General features: G+C 41.6%; 1 protein-coding gene across 4 annotated transcripts in view; it reads right to left on the bottom strand.

Moving 5' to 3' along the window:
• SIL1 (SIL1 nucleotide exchange factor) overlaps positions 1 to 17,224 on the bottom strand; it is a 232,413-nt gene that overhangs the window by 43,679 nt on the left and 171,510 nt on the right. The gene's annotated exons all lie outside the window — the stretch shown is intronic.

Raw genomic sequence — 17,224 nt, 5'->3', positions numbered from 1 at the left:
CTGAGGTGCTACACAGAGAGGGGCAGGAGCGGGACAAGTAAAGGTTCATTTATACAGGTCCCTTTATGGAGACATTCAGGAGATATACGTCCAAATATATGTCTGCTTTACCATCACCCATTTCACCGTATTGTGTCTCCCATGTTCCACCAGCCCTCCCCAGTAGAGCTTGTCCATGAATCTAGTCACAGTAGAGAACACTGCACCCAAGAAAAGAGGGAAAGGAAAGCATGGCAGAAACTGTGAATGTGAACAATGCTGATGCCCAAGCAGAAAGAGTCCAGTCTCTGTTAGACACAAGCTTAGTTGGCACACCTCCTCCTAAAGACCAATCCTAATCACTCCTGGACAAGAGCTTCTGCTGGGAGCAGCTCATTCAGCCATCTCTCTGACACATACCCTGCCAAAGCACTGGGCACCGGACAGACAGATGGGATACAAGAGCCGCAAGTAGTATGTGTCATCCTAGAGGCTAAAATAAGAGCTCCCTGTCACACTGGGCTTTGTTGGGGGATTAGCAAAGGTGGCTAGAATTTTTCCCTGCCCCAGAGGACAGGTTCCAACAAAAGTCTGGAGAACAGAAGGCTAAGGCAGACACTGGGTTTCTCTCCCACCGTACATAACCAGCCAGCAGGCGTACATGCTTAGCCAACCCTCTCGTCACTGAATAGAACAGCTGCATTTCCAAGACTGCAAGGAGAAGTATTTCTCTGGGCAGATGGGAGGTAAGAGCCAGGCTCAAGCACAAAAAAGAGAAATGTGCTCTTTAAACCCTGGATTACTTAGTTCCAGGCAAGAATGACAATGTACCACCAAGTCCTCTCATTGCCATATATGTTTGAGGCCTTTCAGGTCTGGAGAATCAGGACCCCTAAAGCAGGACTGCCACTCCACTTCTCATGCCCACTTCTCCACACAAAAGCAAGAAGGAACATTTACTGAGCACTGCTTGCTCTTGGGGTCCAGCTGAGGCTGAGCTGGAAAGGGAGGAGATGCCTTTGACAAGAACAAAGGCTGTATCAGACACAAGGGAATGAGATACTTTTCAGGAGCTATTTTTCACAATGTGGACTCCAATAAAATAGGCAAATTAAACTCCTTTGTGCCTGACACAATGGCAGCAGTGGAAGCTATAGCTGGAGGAGCTAGTGGGGCCAAGGTAACTGCTGGACATGGTAGTGGGAAATAGAGAGGAGAAGCAGGGCTCAGTTCAGAGCTCTACAGTGGCCTGAGGGTGTAGCATGGGCCTCAGTTTCACTTTCTCTGATTCTGGACCAAGAAACCTCACCTCCTTTCCTTGGGGGTAATGCCATTTTAGATATGCCAGAGTTGAGAAATCATCAAGAAGATTTTTTTCAGCCCCTTTTAGGGATGAGTGAAATCCCTTATGATTTCCCTCTGACCTGCCTGGTTAGCAATTCAACAGGAAAACACCGCCCACGGCAAAATGAAAGTAGACTTTAAGTGGCTTTCCTTCTGGCTGACTCCCATGTAAATGAGCTACCTGCAGTCTGACTCACAAGAGCTCAAAACATAAAAATGAAAAGAAAAGAAAAAAATAGTTGGAAGGTAAGGAAGAGGCTTGCCTATCAGATGGGACTTCTATGGGCCTAAACACAGCAGGCTGCCAGGGACTTGGCACAGGCACCAGCACCTGAAAGAAAACTCTGGAAGAAAAGGGACAGTGGAGCACTCTCCAGCCAGAAAGAAACTCAGCTATCCAGTCCTCTTGCTTTTGTAAGGAAAATGATTACTCAAATGTCAGTTAGCTGGCTGTAGACCTGAGACTGTGACCCATGTGTTCAGACTCCTGATTTCAGGACTAGATCAGAGTCACTCTCTGGATCAGGACCCCCTGCTCCACATCCCACCCCATGTTCATGCCTAGAGTTTGTGGTGGGAGAGGGTTTGGAGGGAACCTGGGCTTAGTTGCTAGCGTGGGAAGGGTAGCCTATCCATGAAGGCAAACCCAAGCTCTCTAGCTCCACGGACAATGTTCTACGTGCTAACAGGCCCCCTGACAAGGCAGCAAGGCACCCATCATCCTAATGGACTTGGTGATTAATGTGGCTGCAGTCCCCCACAGCACCAGTTCTTTTCCCTTCTCATTCCCTGGATTGCAAAGTCCCAACAGGCAGCAGCTGCCCTAGTGACCATTTGATCTAAACATTAAAAAGAACACATCCATCTATTCACTGTGGAGAAGAGGCAGTCATTTCATCTCAAACCTATACATTATGCATCCTGCTGGAAAGAAAAAAAGACAGAAAACCACTCTAGTTGTACCAAGTTCCCAACACTAAGTAGCTCTCTGCTTCCGCTCGTTCCTCTTCCGCTTCTTGGTGGACAGTTCCAGATGTGTCAATGAGTTTCAATGATTCACTCTAATGATAACACACACTCAGAACAAATCACAGATTCTGATTGATTTAGAAAGCAACTCGCACAAATACCTGCAATCCAGTTCTAATCTTGTTTGTTTCCATTCCAATTATCCTGCATCAATGGTTTAAAAATGGGAACCGTCTGGTGCACACATCCAATCCATTTTAATAGAGGATAAATCTGGGTTACTGTGACCCTTTCCTCTTTCAGGCTCAGGACAGCACCAAACGTCTCAAGGCGGTGATGGCCAAATCAGCTCTAACTCTTTTCAACTCTTCAAGGATTCAATTAATCATAAAGCCAATTCCATTCTGGGCTCCATCTGTCTTGTCTCCTTCGGGGACTAGTAATCACTCACTGTGTGTTTTTACACACTAGTTGAACTGAAATTAAGACTGATTTCATCATGGAGCACTCAAAAAGAAAATGATTTCTTGGAAGAAAATTTCAAAGCTATTTTAGTGTTCAGTCTGGATAAAGATTATTATTAAATAAACAAAGGAACATTTTTAAAAACTTCAAAATTCTTGATAGTCTGAAATAATTCCTGCTACCCAAATTCTAGGAAGAGGACAGCTCCGCTAGAGAACTAGAATCTCTCAATGTTGGATCATACAACAGAGACACGCAATTTGTCCTTGGGCATCAGCAAAGCACGAGTATTCAAAAAATTAGAAAAAAAAACATAAGGAAAAAAAATTTGAGTCAATTTGATATTTAATACATTTTTTTAAAAAAATCTAGCCCTGGCTGGTTTGGCTCAGTGGATAGAGCGTCGGCCTGTAGACTGAAGTGTCCTGGGTTCAATTCCGGTCAAGGCCACATGCCGGGATTATGGGCTCGATCCCCAGTGGGGGGCACGCAGGGGGCAGCCAATCAATGATTCTCTCTCATCATTGATGTTTCTATCTCTCTCTCCCTCTCCCTTCCTCTCTGAAATCAATAAAAAAATATTTTTAAAAATCTAACTAGTTACCCATCCTGAGGCTAGTGGACAATTTAAAATTTGAAATTATTTTATTTTGAATTATCTATTTGTGGGGAGGAGATGGAGGAGAACAGGCACCATAATGTCTTAAGCTGGTCCTAAGGATTTTAAGCCCTCACAACACCCCACCACAACTACCACCAAAGGGCAAGAAATATGTTTTTTGTCTTCTGTAAATAGCCAGGCTCTCCCAGAAGCATTAAAGTGGCTGCCTTGGCAAAAACTCAAGATGAAACACTCTCAGCCACCCCCAACTGATCCCCCATCCCTCTGGGATTGGCTCTTTACTAAGAACAAGGGCATGAAAGGGCCACAGCCCAACCAGTCAGTCTGGAAGCATGTCAGCAGGTATTTAGTCAAACTTTTTATTTTTACTTTCTATAGTTGCAAAGACAAAGCATCTGGTCATTCCAGAGTCCAAAGTGCCTAGTGGCCATGAAATATCCAGCACAGCTCTCTACACCTGAGTATTACAAAATGGCCCTAACACAGTGCAGGGGAGACACTGAAGTCAAGGAGACCCAATATATGACTGCTTTATTGCCTTAACAGTTTTAAACTAAAATCATGACTTGCACAAACTCCCAAACAAAGTGAATGACACAGTCATTCCAAACTTATTATTAAAGATGCTTTGTGAGTCATAGTGGCTCTGAAAACCTATCAGTAATCACTTCTTAGACACAACAATAAAAAATATCCTTAATGTAAACAATAACTTTTGCCTAATTCTGATTAATTAGAGCACTGTCATTCTTAAACACTGGGCAATGCACATATTACTCCAAAAGCTTCCACCTGAGTCATTCTGTATTTATTAAAAACAAGTCATCTCCTAAGAAGCTCTTTATGAACTAATAGTGATAACCAAGATATATTGTTAAATGGAAAAAGCAAATTGTAGGATCATATATATGTAGTAACCTCCACTTTGTGTAAAAGTAGGGGGAAAAACACTATATAGGTGTATGTGCTTAAATATGTATGAAACTCTAGAAGACACTGGCAACATTGGCTGTCTTGAGGGAGGGAAGCTGGACGGCACAGGGATGGAGTGTTTTTACTATGAACCTTTTGTGACCTTTGAATTTTGAACCATCCTATATAATAAAAGCCCAGCGACCGAACAGCGGAACGACCAGAACAATCGGTTGACCAGTCACTATGATGCACACTGACCACCAGGGGGCAGACACTCAATGCAGGAGCTGCCCCCTGGTGGTCAGTGAGCTCCCACAGTGGGAGCACTGCTTGGCTGACTGGGATGAGTGGCTGCTCCCGCAGTGGGTCCACAGCCGCTCAGCTGATTGGGGTGAGTGGTGCTCCCACAGCGGGCCAATCCCTGCAGGTCACGCCCACCTCCCCCCCCACACCACCACCAGTGCACCAATACCATGCACCGGGCCTCTAGTATGAATATATTATTAAATCAGAGTTAAAGACATAAAACTTAAATTTAAGTAAATAAAATCACAGACACTAATCTAAAAATTTACCAATATATTACAGAGAAGTATGGTCACATTCCATAGGGAAAACTAGAATCTTATACTCTCTTAGCCATGCAATTTTAGTGAATCTTTGGGTTCAGACTTCAAGAACACAAGGCCAAGATTAGCCATACCAAGAGATGGCCATCATGAATATCTGGAGACGGGCTGTAGTAACAAAGAAGAGAGGGGAAGAAAAAAGTAAAGGGAGGGAGGACAGGCAGGTTGGACAACTTTGTATAAGACACCCATTACCCCAGCTAGCACCCAGGCATCACCTCATCTAGCTTGATAAGCCCCCCCAACAGTTTCTCACCTTTGCAAAAAGTAAAACTGTAGCTCATTTAAGGTAAAGCTCATTTTGTGTTATAGGGCTGGAGAGGGGGGCTTTATCAGAATTTTGCAGGAGCACGTTGTTCCAGATCCCAGAAGTTCTCTGACTGGGCAGGAAATGCTACCTGTAGGCCATATATTAGCCTGAAAAATCAGAGCTTCTGACTCATCTCATTCTGGCTGCCAACTAGCTGGCTCTGTGGTCTTGAACAAATCAATTCAACAGAGGCACTGAGGGGAATTCAACTACTGATCACTGTCCATAGCTTTTTGGCAAAAGCATCTGGGCAACAGGAATTTCATGTTAAATGCCACCGGTATGCGCCAGGGCTTGCCTCTTCCTGTCCTCTCTCCCTGGTTAAGAACTACCCAGTAAGTTCACTACTGGACCCACATTCTGCTTAGCCTTTGCTTCTCTTTGAATCTTAGTGCCCACCCCAATGTGGACGCAAGCTTACCCCAAAGACTTTTCCACCAAGACAATGAGGATTATGAAAAACACTCACTCAGAATAAACATACCAGGGCAACCACTGTGAGGCAAAGTCTCTCAGGTTGCCCTCCAGTACTCCAATTTTAATGTTAACCAGAAACCCTACTGGGGCAGCCTTTATCCTCAACTCCTTGACATGAGAACTGAAATTATCTAACCACAAAAAGTAACTTGGGGAGGACTCCTGGGATTTGGACATGTGACTTACATTTTATTTTTCATACACTTTCCAGCTGGCTTTTGTTTAAAAAATATATTTCTTTATTGATTTCAGGGAGGAAGGGAGAAGGAGAGAGAGAGAGATAGAAACATCAATGATGAGAGAATGCCTCCTCTACACCCCACACTGGGGATCGAGCCCGCAACCCAGGCATGTGCCCTTGGCCGGAACCAAACATGGGACCCTTCAGTCCGCAGGCTGATGCCTTATCCATTGGGCCAAGCCAGCTAGGGCATCCAGCTGGCTTTTTAAAAGAGCCTTTGGCCCTCTATATCCTTCCCATTTTCTGGGTGCTCTGCAAAGGAATGACTCTATGACAGCCTCAACTACCCTGAGCTTGCAGTCACAGAGGAGGAAGCCTCTGAGACATTCAGCATTCTGGCATGTTGGCGAGATGCTATGCATGAGTCTAGGACACCAGGACCCACCTCTAATCCTTTCCCAGCAAGCCTGCCGGAGGTAACAGTAGGACCAAAGCAACTGATTAAATGCAGTATAAAAGCTGAAACGAGATAGAAATAAATTAGCTTTAAACCTCAGAGCTGTATATGCAAATGAAATGCAGTGGGGGCTGGTAGGTAGCCTGGGAAGTCAGTCTTAGAGATTTCTCTAAAACAAAGGGATTATGAATTGTCCAATAAAAGGAAATCTTCTTTTCCACAGCCACATGACAGCCTTTTATCCAATGCTGTTTGTTAAACACTCACACAAATTCTGAGATAATGGGATGCAGCCAACTTCCTGAAAAAGCCCCAAGACTCCCCACCAGACATTACCCAGCACAGACTACAACGCATGGCTGTCATCAGAGGGGAACAGGGTTGATATTTCCTGACATCTTTCAATTACTGCCCTCCTCCTACCCTTTATGGATTCTCCTCTTTAAATAATGGACTGCTGTTAGCAGCAGAAGAAAGGCTGGGAGAGAACATTTCTAACTGATCAGAATTCAATAAGCAAAACACTAAGAAGTGCTTGATGACAAGGATTGAAGAGAGGAAGTATGACAAGAGAAGGTTCCCTATCTATGACCGTATGACTTCAATTTCATAGAGAAACTACTTAGAAAGGGTTTGAATATTCTGAAAAATGAATCACATCAGCAGAGTTTGAAACATGCTTGCCCCGTCTGACTGGGCTTATTTCTAGAAAGGCTAGTCAAAGCTGTTTTCAGGGTTCATTCCCAATGAGAAGAAGCCCTGGGCATGAAATTCCTAATGAGGCTCAATTCAGTCAGTGCCCACTGGACACCTCTTAATGCATAAGTAGACCATGGAAGGAAAGAAGGTAGAGAACAGAGTTTTATCATGTTACATCCTGATTACCACTCAGACTATTGTCTATGGGAGCTAGCCAAGGGGACTTTTCCGTAATCCCACCTCTTCCCTCCCCATCTCATTCCCTGCAAAAACCTCAAAATATCAAAGTCAAGAACTTGTGTAATTAATGAAGGAAAAAACTAAAATTCCTACTCAAGACCCTTAGAGGAACAGCCCTTTCTGTAGGAGTCTTTTAATTTTCAAACTATAGAAAGAACATGGGTTTTGATATCAAAGCTCTGGGTTTAAAGTATAACCCTCCCATAAATTATCTGAGTGCTCTTGGGCAAGCACCCTCTTCTGTAAAGCCAGGATACTTTTACCCACCCCAAGAGGTGTTGCAAGGATTAAATGAGACAATATATGTAAGGCCCCTGCCCCTAGCAGGCTCCTTTTCCACAACTAGCCTTTCTTTTATCTACAATGTACCACTCCTCTCCAGTACACTGTGTTCTTCAGGTCCTGCTCACTCTATAGGAAAAAAAACCAAAAAAAATAAAAACGTAGTCACTGGTATTTTCTCAGATTATCTTTTCAAATCTCAGATACCAGTACCAGAAAGATAACTAGATATACCATGATTCAAGAGAGAGGGAAAAATAGTAACAGTATCAGAGAAAACTCAGAAAGCTGACAACCCCCAGATATTTGCTGAAATAATAACTAGAGGAGATTGAATCCCAAAAGTAAAAAGCAAGCAAAGAAATCAGTAACCATATTGATAAATATGAACAGCACAAAATATACAATATTATCAATGATTATGATAATGATGATTAATTTATGAAGTTGGTTAAAAAATAAGGAATAAAATATTAGCCAACAGTCCCCTAGAGAATGGAGACTGAAGAAATTTACTTAAAGCATTCTTAGAGTTCTTGTATTTTTTGAGGGGAGGTAAAAAACTTTACACTTTAGCATCCTAATCAAGCATGTTAAAAACTTAAAAGTAGCCCTAACTGGTTTGGCTCAGTGGATAGAACGTTGGGCTGTGGACTGAAGGGTCGCAGGTTTGATTCCAGTCAAGGGCATGTACCTTGGTTGCAGGCGCATCCCCAGTAGGGAGCGTGCAGGAGGCAGCTGATTGATATTTCTCTCTCATCGATATTTCTAACTCTCTATCCCTCTCCCGTCCTCTCTGTAAAAAATCAATAAAATATATTTTCAAAACACACACACACAAAAAAAACAAACAACTTATAAGTAATCACTGAAACAGACAGCAAATATGTCAATAAATCAAAATTTTAATGGATTAAATTCACCCAACAAAAATATCAAAGTTATTTAATTGGATTAATAAAGCAAAAATGTAGCTATGTGATGTGTAAATAAAAATAATGGGAGGAAGACTGAAAGAAAAGCAATAGGAAAAGATATACCAAGAAAATACTAACAGAAAGAAAGCTGGTATTTATATAGATAATATAAATAAATTATCTATAATAGCAGGCAAAAATGACTTATTATAGATAAAAATGATCATAACTTAATGATATAAGATGTAGTTCGCCAGGAAGTTGTAAGAATTCTTAATCTGTATACATTTAACAACCTTAGCTCAAAATAAAGCAAAAATTAAGCAATTACAGGAAGAAACAAATATTTAATCATAGTAAAAGATTTTATTGAGTTTCTCAGAAAAGAAAGTGAGGCTGGCCACAAATTAGAAAATAGGAGACAAACACCTACAGACCAAATTGAGTTCATATACACGAATATATAAAGCAAAAAAAGATTATGTGTTCATGTATCCAATAAATAAAAAATACCCATTCTTTAGAAGCACTCATAGGACATGTATAAAAACTAACCACCTGGCAAGTAAAAAAGGAAGTCTCAACAAATACTAAGGAATCATTATCATGCAAACTATACTCTTTGCTCATAATGCAAAATACATACGTATTCAAAATACACACATAAATACATGAAGAAACACTGTATTTGGGAAACTAAAACCACATTACTAAATAATTCTTGGATTAAAAAAACACCCCAAAATAACTATGATATATAAACTATAGAACATTTAACTAAAATAGTATTAAAAGACAAACCTGCTACCAGGCCAGCATGGTTTAGTGGTTGAGGATTGACCTATAAACCAGGAGGTCAAGGTGTGATTCCCAGTCAGGGCACATTCCTGGGTTGCAGGATCAATCCCCAGTGTGGGGCCTATAGGAGGCAGCCAATCAATGATTCTCTCTCATCATTGATGTTTCTATCTCTTTCTCCCTCTCCCTTCCTCTCTGAAATAAATATATATATATATTAGAGGCCCAGTACACAAAATTCATGCACGGGGGGAGGGGGTCCATCAGCCTGGCCTGCATCCTCTCATAATCTGGGACCCCTTGGGGGATGTTGGACCTAAATCCGAAGTCGGACATCCCTCTTGCAATCCAGTACGCTGCATGCACCAGTGACCATACTTTTCATACAGGTGAAAGGAATCTTGCTGTTGTATAGGCAGCTACATTTTTTTGCCCTGATCATAAAAAGTAGTACATAACATGATCCTTTTGAGGCAGTAGTATCATTTTCCCCATCTTATGGGTGGAAAAACTGAAGCAGAGAGAAGTTAAGTAATTGGCTTTGTCACAAAGTTATAAGTGTCAGAATCAGGGCTGACCACAAAATGTGCAAGCCAGAGTCCATGCATCATCTTGTTTTTTCAATGTTAGAGTAACCTTGCCAGGTTTTAATTTTTAAATCTAAGAGATTTAAATCCAATACATAGGGTAGGGTCCCTATGCCTGGCTGGTGATCAGGGCCATCTGTGGGGTTACCAGTGGGCAGGGCAATCGGGGTTATTGGGGGGCCCCCGCCGCACCCGCCTTGGCTGGCAGCCTGGCACCGCCTGCTGGCCAGCCCTGCCCGCTGCCACCAGTTGCCTCCCTCTGCGGGGCGATTGGCAGACAGGGTGTTGGCACCTGCCTTGGCTGGCGGCCTGGCGCCACCCACCAGCCGGCCCTGCCCCCCAATCTCCCTCTGGGGGTGGGGGACAGATGCTCAACGCGTGTTATAGTGACTGGTCATTCCACCAGTCATTATGCCGTTCAGTCAATTTGCATATTAGGGTTTTATTATATAGAACATATATGTGTGTGTGTGTATGACAAACATGCCTTATATTTATTTTCAAATACAAAATGATTGAATATTAATAAGCTGTGCATTCAATTTGAAAGGTCAAAAATATCAAAAGAATTAACTCAAAGAGAATATATAGCTGAAAATAATATTTAATTGCAGAAATAAGTTAAATCAAAAACAAAGGGGAGAAAAGGATTAATGAAACCAAAAGACCAATAGAAAATAAACCTCTAGCAAGACTGGCCAAGTAATAAAAGAGATAAGCACAGATAAATAATATTAGGAATGATAAGGGAGATATAACTATATATGCAGTACAGATGAAAATAAAAAGTCCTAATACGTTAACTACCCTGATGATTCCCAGAGACCCATCCCCATCCAACCCATGTGTCTGGCTGAGCTGCTTCCAGGGGCTTTTTTACACAAGCTGCCTGTCTTAGCTTGTACTGTGTGTGGACTTTCCTAAAATCTCTCAAAGGTCTACAAACACCAAATAAGCAGTGGCTAGCCCCGCATGCCCTGTATATCTTGCCAAGCAGTCCAAACCCCAGCACAAGTGGCATTCAACCACTTTGTAGCTCCCACCAGGTAGCCCAAAAAACAGGTACAAATGGCAACTGACCTTGGCCTGCACTGGAGCCCCTTGCAAGAGCTCCAGAATTAACACACTCAATGGCAAACATAAAGACCACACCAGAGCACCACCCAACCAGCTGACACACCCAAAGGATAGACTTGGCTGGTACCAGAGCCTGACTAAAGCAACTCTCGTTCCATGGAGTCAGCCCCCACAAAACAGCTTGTCCACTGTGATCATGGCCAGCTCCCATAGTCAGTCAGACTGAGGGTCGTTTCCACCCATTCACATGTCAATAGCAATAAAGGCTCAACTATAACAGGAGGGCACACACAACAGACCCTCCTGGATCACCTGCTCAGGTGAACAGGAAAACTCCACCACCAGGCCTCACAGAACACCTACTACATAAGGTCACTCTGCCAATACTAGCAGACACAGCATATCTACCTAATGCATACAAACAAACACAAGAATTCAGTCAAAACGAGTAGACAAAGAAACATGTCCCAAATGCAACAACAGAACAACAATCCAGAAAAGAACTAAACAAAATGGAGACAAGCAATCTACCACATAGAAAGCTCAAATCACTGGTTATAAGGACACTCAGTGAAGTTAGGGGAAGAATAGGTAAGCTGAGTTAAAGCCTCAACAAAGGGATAGAAACCACAGAAAGGAACAAGTCAGAAATGAAGAATAAAATAACTGAAATAAAGAATACATTAGAGACATTCAGCATCAGAGTAGATGAAGCAGAGAATGGAATCAGTGGTGTGGAAGACAAGATAGTGGAAAACACCCAATCAGAACATCAAAAAGAAAAAATATATATTAAAAATAGGAATAATTTAAGAAACCTCTGGGACAACAGCAAGCATACCAACCTTTGAATCATAGGGGTGCCAGAAGGAGAAGAGAGAGAGCAAGAGACTAAAAACCTGTTTGAAGAAATAATGACTGAAAACATCCCTAACCTGGTGAAGGAAACAGACATACAGATCCAGGAAACATACAGACTCTCAAACAAGATGAACCCAAAGAGGCCCACAGCAAGACACATTATAGTTAAACTACCAAAAGTTAAAGACAGAGAGAGAGCCTTAAAAGTAGCAAAAGAAAAGCAATTCGTTTTGTAAAAGGGAGCTCCCATAAGACTATCAGGTGATTTTTCATAAGAAACTTTGCAGGCCAGAAGGGAATGGCATAAAATATTCAAAGTGATGAAAAGCAAAGACCTACAACTAAGATTACTTTACCCTGCAAAGGCTATCATTTAGAGTTGAAAGAGAGATAAAGCACTACCCAAATAAGAAAGGGCTGAACGAGTTTATCACCACTTTTTAAAAAATACATTTTTAATTAATTTTTAAAGAGATAGGAAGGAGAGGGATAGAGAGATAGAAACATCTATGCAAGAGAAACATCATCAATTGATGCCCCCTTGCACACCACCTACTGGGGGTTGAGCCACAACCCAGGCATATGCCCTGACCAGGAATCAAACTAGTAACCTCTTGGTTCATGGGTCAACTCTCAACCACTGAGCCACCCTGGCTGGGCTTATCACCACTTTTTAAAAAGAAAAAGATAGCCCTGCCGAAACCGGTTTGGCTCAGTGGATAGAGCGTCGGCCTGCGGACTGAGGGATCCCGGGTTCGATTCCGGTCAAGGGCATGTACCTGGGTTGCGGGCACATCCCCAGTGGGGGATGTGCAGGAGGCAGCTGATCGATGTTTCTCTTTCATCGATGTTTCTAACTCTCTATCTCTCTCCCTTTCTCTCTGTAAAAAATCAATAAAATATATTTAAAAAAAAAAAAAAAGAAAAAGATAGCCCTGACCACTTTGGCTCAGTGGATAGAGTGTCAGCCTGTGGACTGAAAGGTCCCAGGTTCGATTCCGGTCAAGGGCATGTGCCTTGGTTGCGGGCACATCCCCAGTGGGAGGTGTGCAGGAGGCAGCTGATCGATGTTTCTCTCTCATCAATGTTTCTGACTCTATCCCTCTCCCTTACTCACTGTAAAAAATCAATTAAAAAAAAAAAGATTCTCTAACTTTAAAAAATAAAAATAAAAAGAAAGGTAAAAATATGAATAAGAAAATATCACAGAGAAAAAAACTATATGACAAAGGCAAACATAATAAAAGCAGTGGATCAACAAACAATAAAGCTGGTACAAAGGTTAAAAGGCAAAAGTAGAAAGATCATGTATAACTACAACACTAAATTAAGAAATACACACACACACACACACACACACACACACACACACACACAAAAGAAGTAAACAAATGACCGAAACATGGAGGGGGTGACTAAAAATGGTAGTGATTTTAGAATGTGTTCAAACTTAAGTGATCATCAACTTTAAACAGACGGCTATAAATATAGCTTGGTATATATGCAGGACATGGTAACCACAAACCAAAAGAGAAGCTATCATATTTTGGACTTCTGACAATATGATAGGTGAGAAACAGTATTTCACTGTAGTTTTAATTGGTCTTTATCTTATGAATGAGGTTGAGCATTTTTTCACATGGTTAAGTCATTTACATTTCTTTTATTCTATAAGTTGTGTGTATCTACCCCATTTTTCTACAGGGTTATTAGTATGTTTCTTGTCTATTTTTAGGTGTTCTTTATATATATTAGTAATATTAATACTATGTTGCTAATATAAGTTGCAAACATTTTTTCCAGTTTATTATTTATCGAGACCACTTTAAACTAAATTCTCAGGTTGAATATTTTCAGGCCACAAAAGGAATATTATTTTCCAGCCTAAATGCACTTTAGGGCTGTACTGGGTAAAGAATTTTCTGGAGAATTTCTCTCCCTTCTATTCAAAGCCAAATTACCTTAATATCTCCTTTTGAGTGGGAGATTTTCATCTTCCTAATTTTCCCTTTCACGGGCTGTAGGCTTTGTCTCCTGTTCCCCAAGTTACAAAGCCCGTTAAAACCAAAAGCTCTTGGCCACTAGGGAATGGCAAATGTCCCCAGAACAGCTGTAAGTTTCCGTGTTCCATATCTCTTAGGATCTGTGCTTTTCGTTATATTTGTCTTTAAGCCTTCTCTCTCTTTCTTACAGGGCCATCGTATAAAGAATATGATGTTATTCATTTTCCCTTTAGTTATGCAAAGCAGTGGCCCTACAGTTTGTCAGCTGAATTGAGCATTTAAAGAAGTGTTTAAATATTTAATCCAGTTATCTTCAGATATTCTGAACCAAGAATGCTTCTTGGGAAATGTAAACCACCATTTGCTAGATACAGAAATCTCCCAGTTCTGTTTTGTTTCATTACTTATATTTGTAATTAAATTTTAAACAATACATACGCATTATTTTAAAAATCAAGCAAAATAGAAGAGAAAAAGAAAAGCCTTCCCTGCTCTTAGTGACTTCATTCCTCTCACCAATTTCTGGTGATTTCACCTTTTGTGTTAGGCCATTTAGTTTGTACCTTGAAATGCTTTAAGCTGCTGTGGGTAGACTTAGGTACCAGTTTCCATTCTCATGAAGCTTTCACTTTTTGGGGGGGGTTGGGGAGAGAGGGGAGACACAGAGAAAAGACCTGGCATACACAGAGAACTGCATATATTAAAGAGTAAGTTTAGGAGTCCAAACAACAATAGCTAATGAAGTTGAAAGGAAAGAACTTTTCTGACTGGAGTTATCCAGGGAAGAAATTAAGAACGAGGTAGTGAATAACAACAAAAAATCTGATGGCAGCCACACAGAGGATGTGGAGGAGGCAGGAGCACATCACAAAGATAGATTTTTTTTTTTTAAATGCTAAAGGGACAAGTTAAGCAAAGGGATACCTATTTCCCCAAAATGAAGTCTTGGTTTCTATAATACTCAGGGTGACTGGTCAGGCTTAGAGTTCATTTTCCATTTGTCATTAATTGCCATTAGAAAAAAGAAATGACTTTGAATGTAGCTTTAAGAGCTACAGCTATGGCCAATCTCAGTTAATATGTTAATAAATTTAATAGATACAAAATGGTTTGAGCAGCCCTAGCTGGTTTGGCTCAGTGGATAGATTATCGGCCTATGGACTGAAGGTCCTAGGTTCGATTCTGGTCAAGGGCACATGCCCAGGTTGCAGGCTCGATCCCCAGGAGGGGGCATGCAGGAGGTAGCCAATCAATGATTCTCTTTTATCACTGACTAGAGGCCCAGTGCACAGATTTGTGCACTGGTGGGGTCCCTCGCCTGACCTATGGCGATAAGGCTGAAACTGGCTCTCTGACATCCCCCGAGGGGTCCCGTATTGCAAGAGGGTGCAGGCCAGGCCAAGGGACCCCACTGGTGCATGATTGGGGCCTGGAAGGGACCGCGTAAGGGCTCCAGGGCGTGTCCAGCCCATCTTGCCCAGTCCTGATCGGCCGGACCCCAGCAGCAAGCTAACCTACTGGACGGAGCATCTGTCCCCTGGTAGTCAGTGCACATCATAGCAACTAGTCGAATGGTCGAATGAACAGTCGGACAATCAGCATATTAGGTTTTTATTATATAGGATGTTTCTATCTCTCTCTCCCTCTCCCTTCCTCTCTGAAATCAATAAAAATATATTTTTAAAAATAAAAATAAATGGTTTGAGCATCTCCCCTCTTACTGAAGAAATGTAAATAAGAATTTTTTATGCTCACTTGAGGGTATGTTTTTACTTATTTTTAGAAAGAGGGCAGGGAGCAACAGAGAGAGAGAAACATTGATGTGGGAAACATTGATCGGTTGCTGCTGTATGTGCCTTGACTGGGGATCAAACCTGCAACCTAGGTATGTGCCCTGACTGGGAATCAAACCCACAACCTTTTGGTGTATGGGATAACACTCCAATCAACTGGCCAGGGCAGGAGTGCGAAAATTTAGCTCCTGGAGTCAAGAAGTCAGAACTAGTCCTAGAGGTCACATTTGAACGTTTATTCAAATGCTGGCATCTAAAATATCTGACCTCATCCCAATCTCTAGCCTTCTATATTCAGTTGCAAGTAACAAAGTAATGACACTGTTTTTTAAAAAGCACACATTTAGCCCTAACCGGTTTGGCTCAGTGGATAGAGCCTCAGCCTGTGGACTGAAGGGTCCCAGATTCGATTCCAGTCAAGGGCATGTACGTGGGTTGCGGGAACATCCACAGGGGGTGTGTGCAGGAGGCAGCTGATCAATGTTTCTCTTTCATTGATGTTTCTAACTCTCTATCCCTTTATAAATTAATTAATTAATTAAAAGCACACATTGAATTCTCTCTCACAAAGGTCTAGAAGTAGATGGTTCCACAACCAGGACAGTGGCTGACCTATATCATAAAGGACCTGGTCTCCTTTGGTCTTTACTCTCTATTACGCTCCTCAGCATGAAGGCTTTTTATCCTTGTGCTTTTCACTTCAGTGGTATAAGCCAACTGCTGTAGCTCCAAGACAACTATAATAAGGCAGGAAGAGTGGGCAGGGTCTCCTTACCTTATTATAAGAGAACAAAATCCTTCCCAGAAGCCTTCCCAGCAAACATCTCTTTATGTCTCATTGATCAGAACTGGGTCGCATGTCCATCTCTAAGTCAATCTATTTCCATGGAGAATGGGATTACTATGCTTACTTTAGACTACTGATGGCTCATTTCCTAGCAGTAGGAGAGGGAATCCCCTCCCTGAACACACTGCTTCCCTCATAATATCAAGATTCCTTAAAATAGATTTTTATTTTTAAAGAAGTTGTTTAGTAGATAACAACAGAGGAAATAAAAATCCGCAGGATTCATTCACCAACTAAATAAGGGGAAAGAAGACTCAAATATCACTCAGAAGTTTCAAGCTTGGGTAACTACGACAATCATACTGCCAAGAATAGATAAAAAAAAGAGAATGTGGGAGGAAAAATCTAGTTTGTGAAAGAGACAAAAATGAATTCCATTTTCTAATCCTTACTTTGAGGTGCAATTAGGTAGTCTGGTGGAAATGGAGGATGAAACCTGAGGAGAAGAGCTGGACTTCAACACAGATATTGTTCAACCCACAATGAGGTAGTATTTGAAACCATGGGAAAAGGTAGGACTGGCAGAGAAAATAGAGAAAGACAAGGCCAGAAAAATCCTGGTGAATAGCTATAATTAGGAGATAGTAAGAAGATGGTGTTGCCATAAAGGAAAAGAAGAGGGAGTAATTAATTACTGATATATAGGGACTACAATCCTGTGGCAGCCAAGAAGTAAAATTTCCAAAAGAAAGCAGTGGTTGACACTATAGACTGCTACAGAGATGTCAATGATTCCAAAAGACTCTTGAAAATGTTCAGGGATGGCAGGAAC

Source organism: Myotis myotis, unplaced genomic scaffold (assembly GCF_014108235.1).
Source record: "Myotis myotis isolate mMyoMyo1 unplaced genomic scaffold, mMyoMyo1.p scaffold_m19_p_6, whole genome shotgun sequence".
NCBI lineage: Eukaryota > Metazoa > Chordata > Mammalia > Chiroptera > Vespertilionidae > Myotis > Myotis myotis.
The sequence above is the reverse complement of the archived record's forward strand: the minus strand, read 5'-3'. Positions and strand labels throughout refer to the sequence as shown.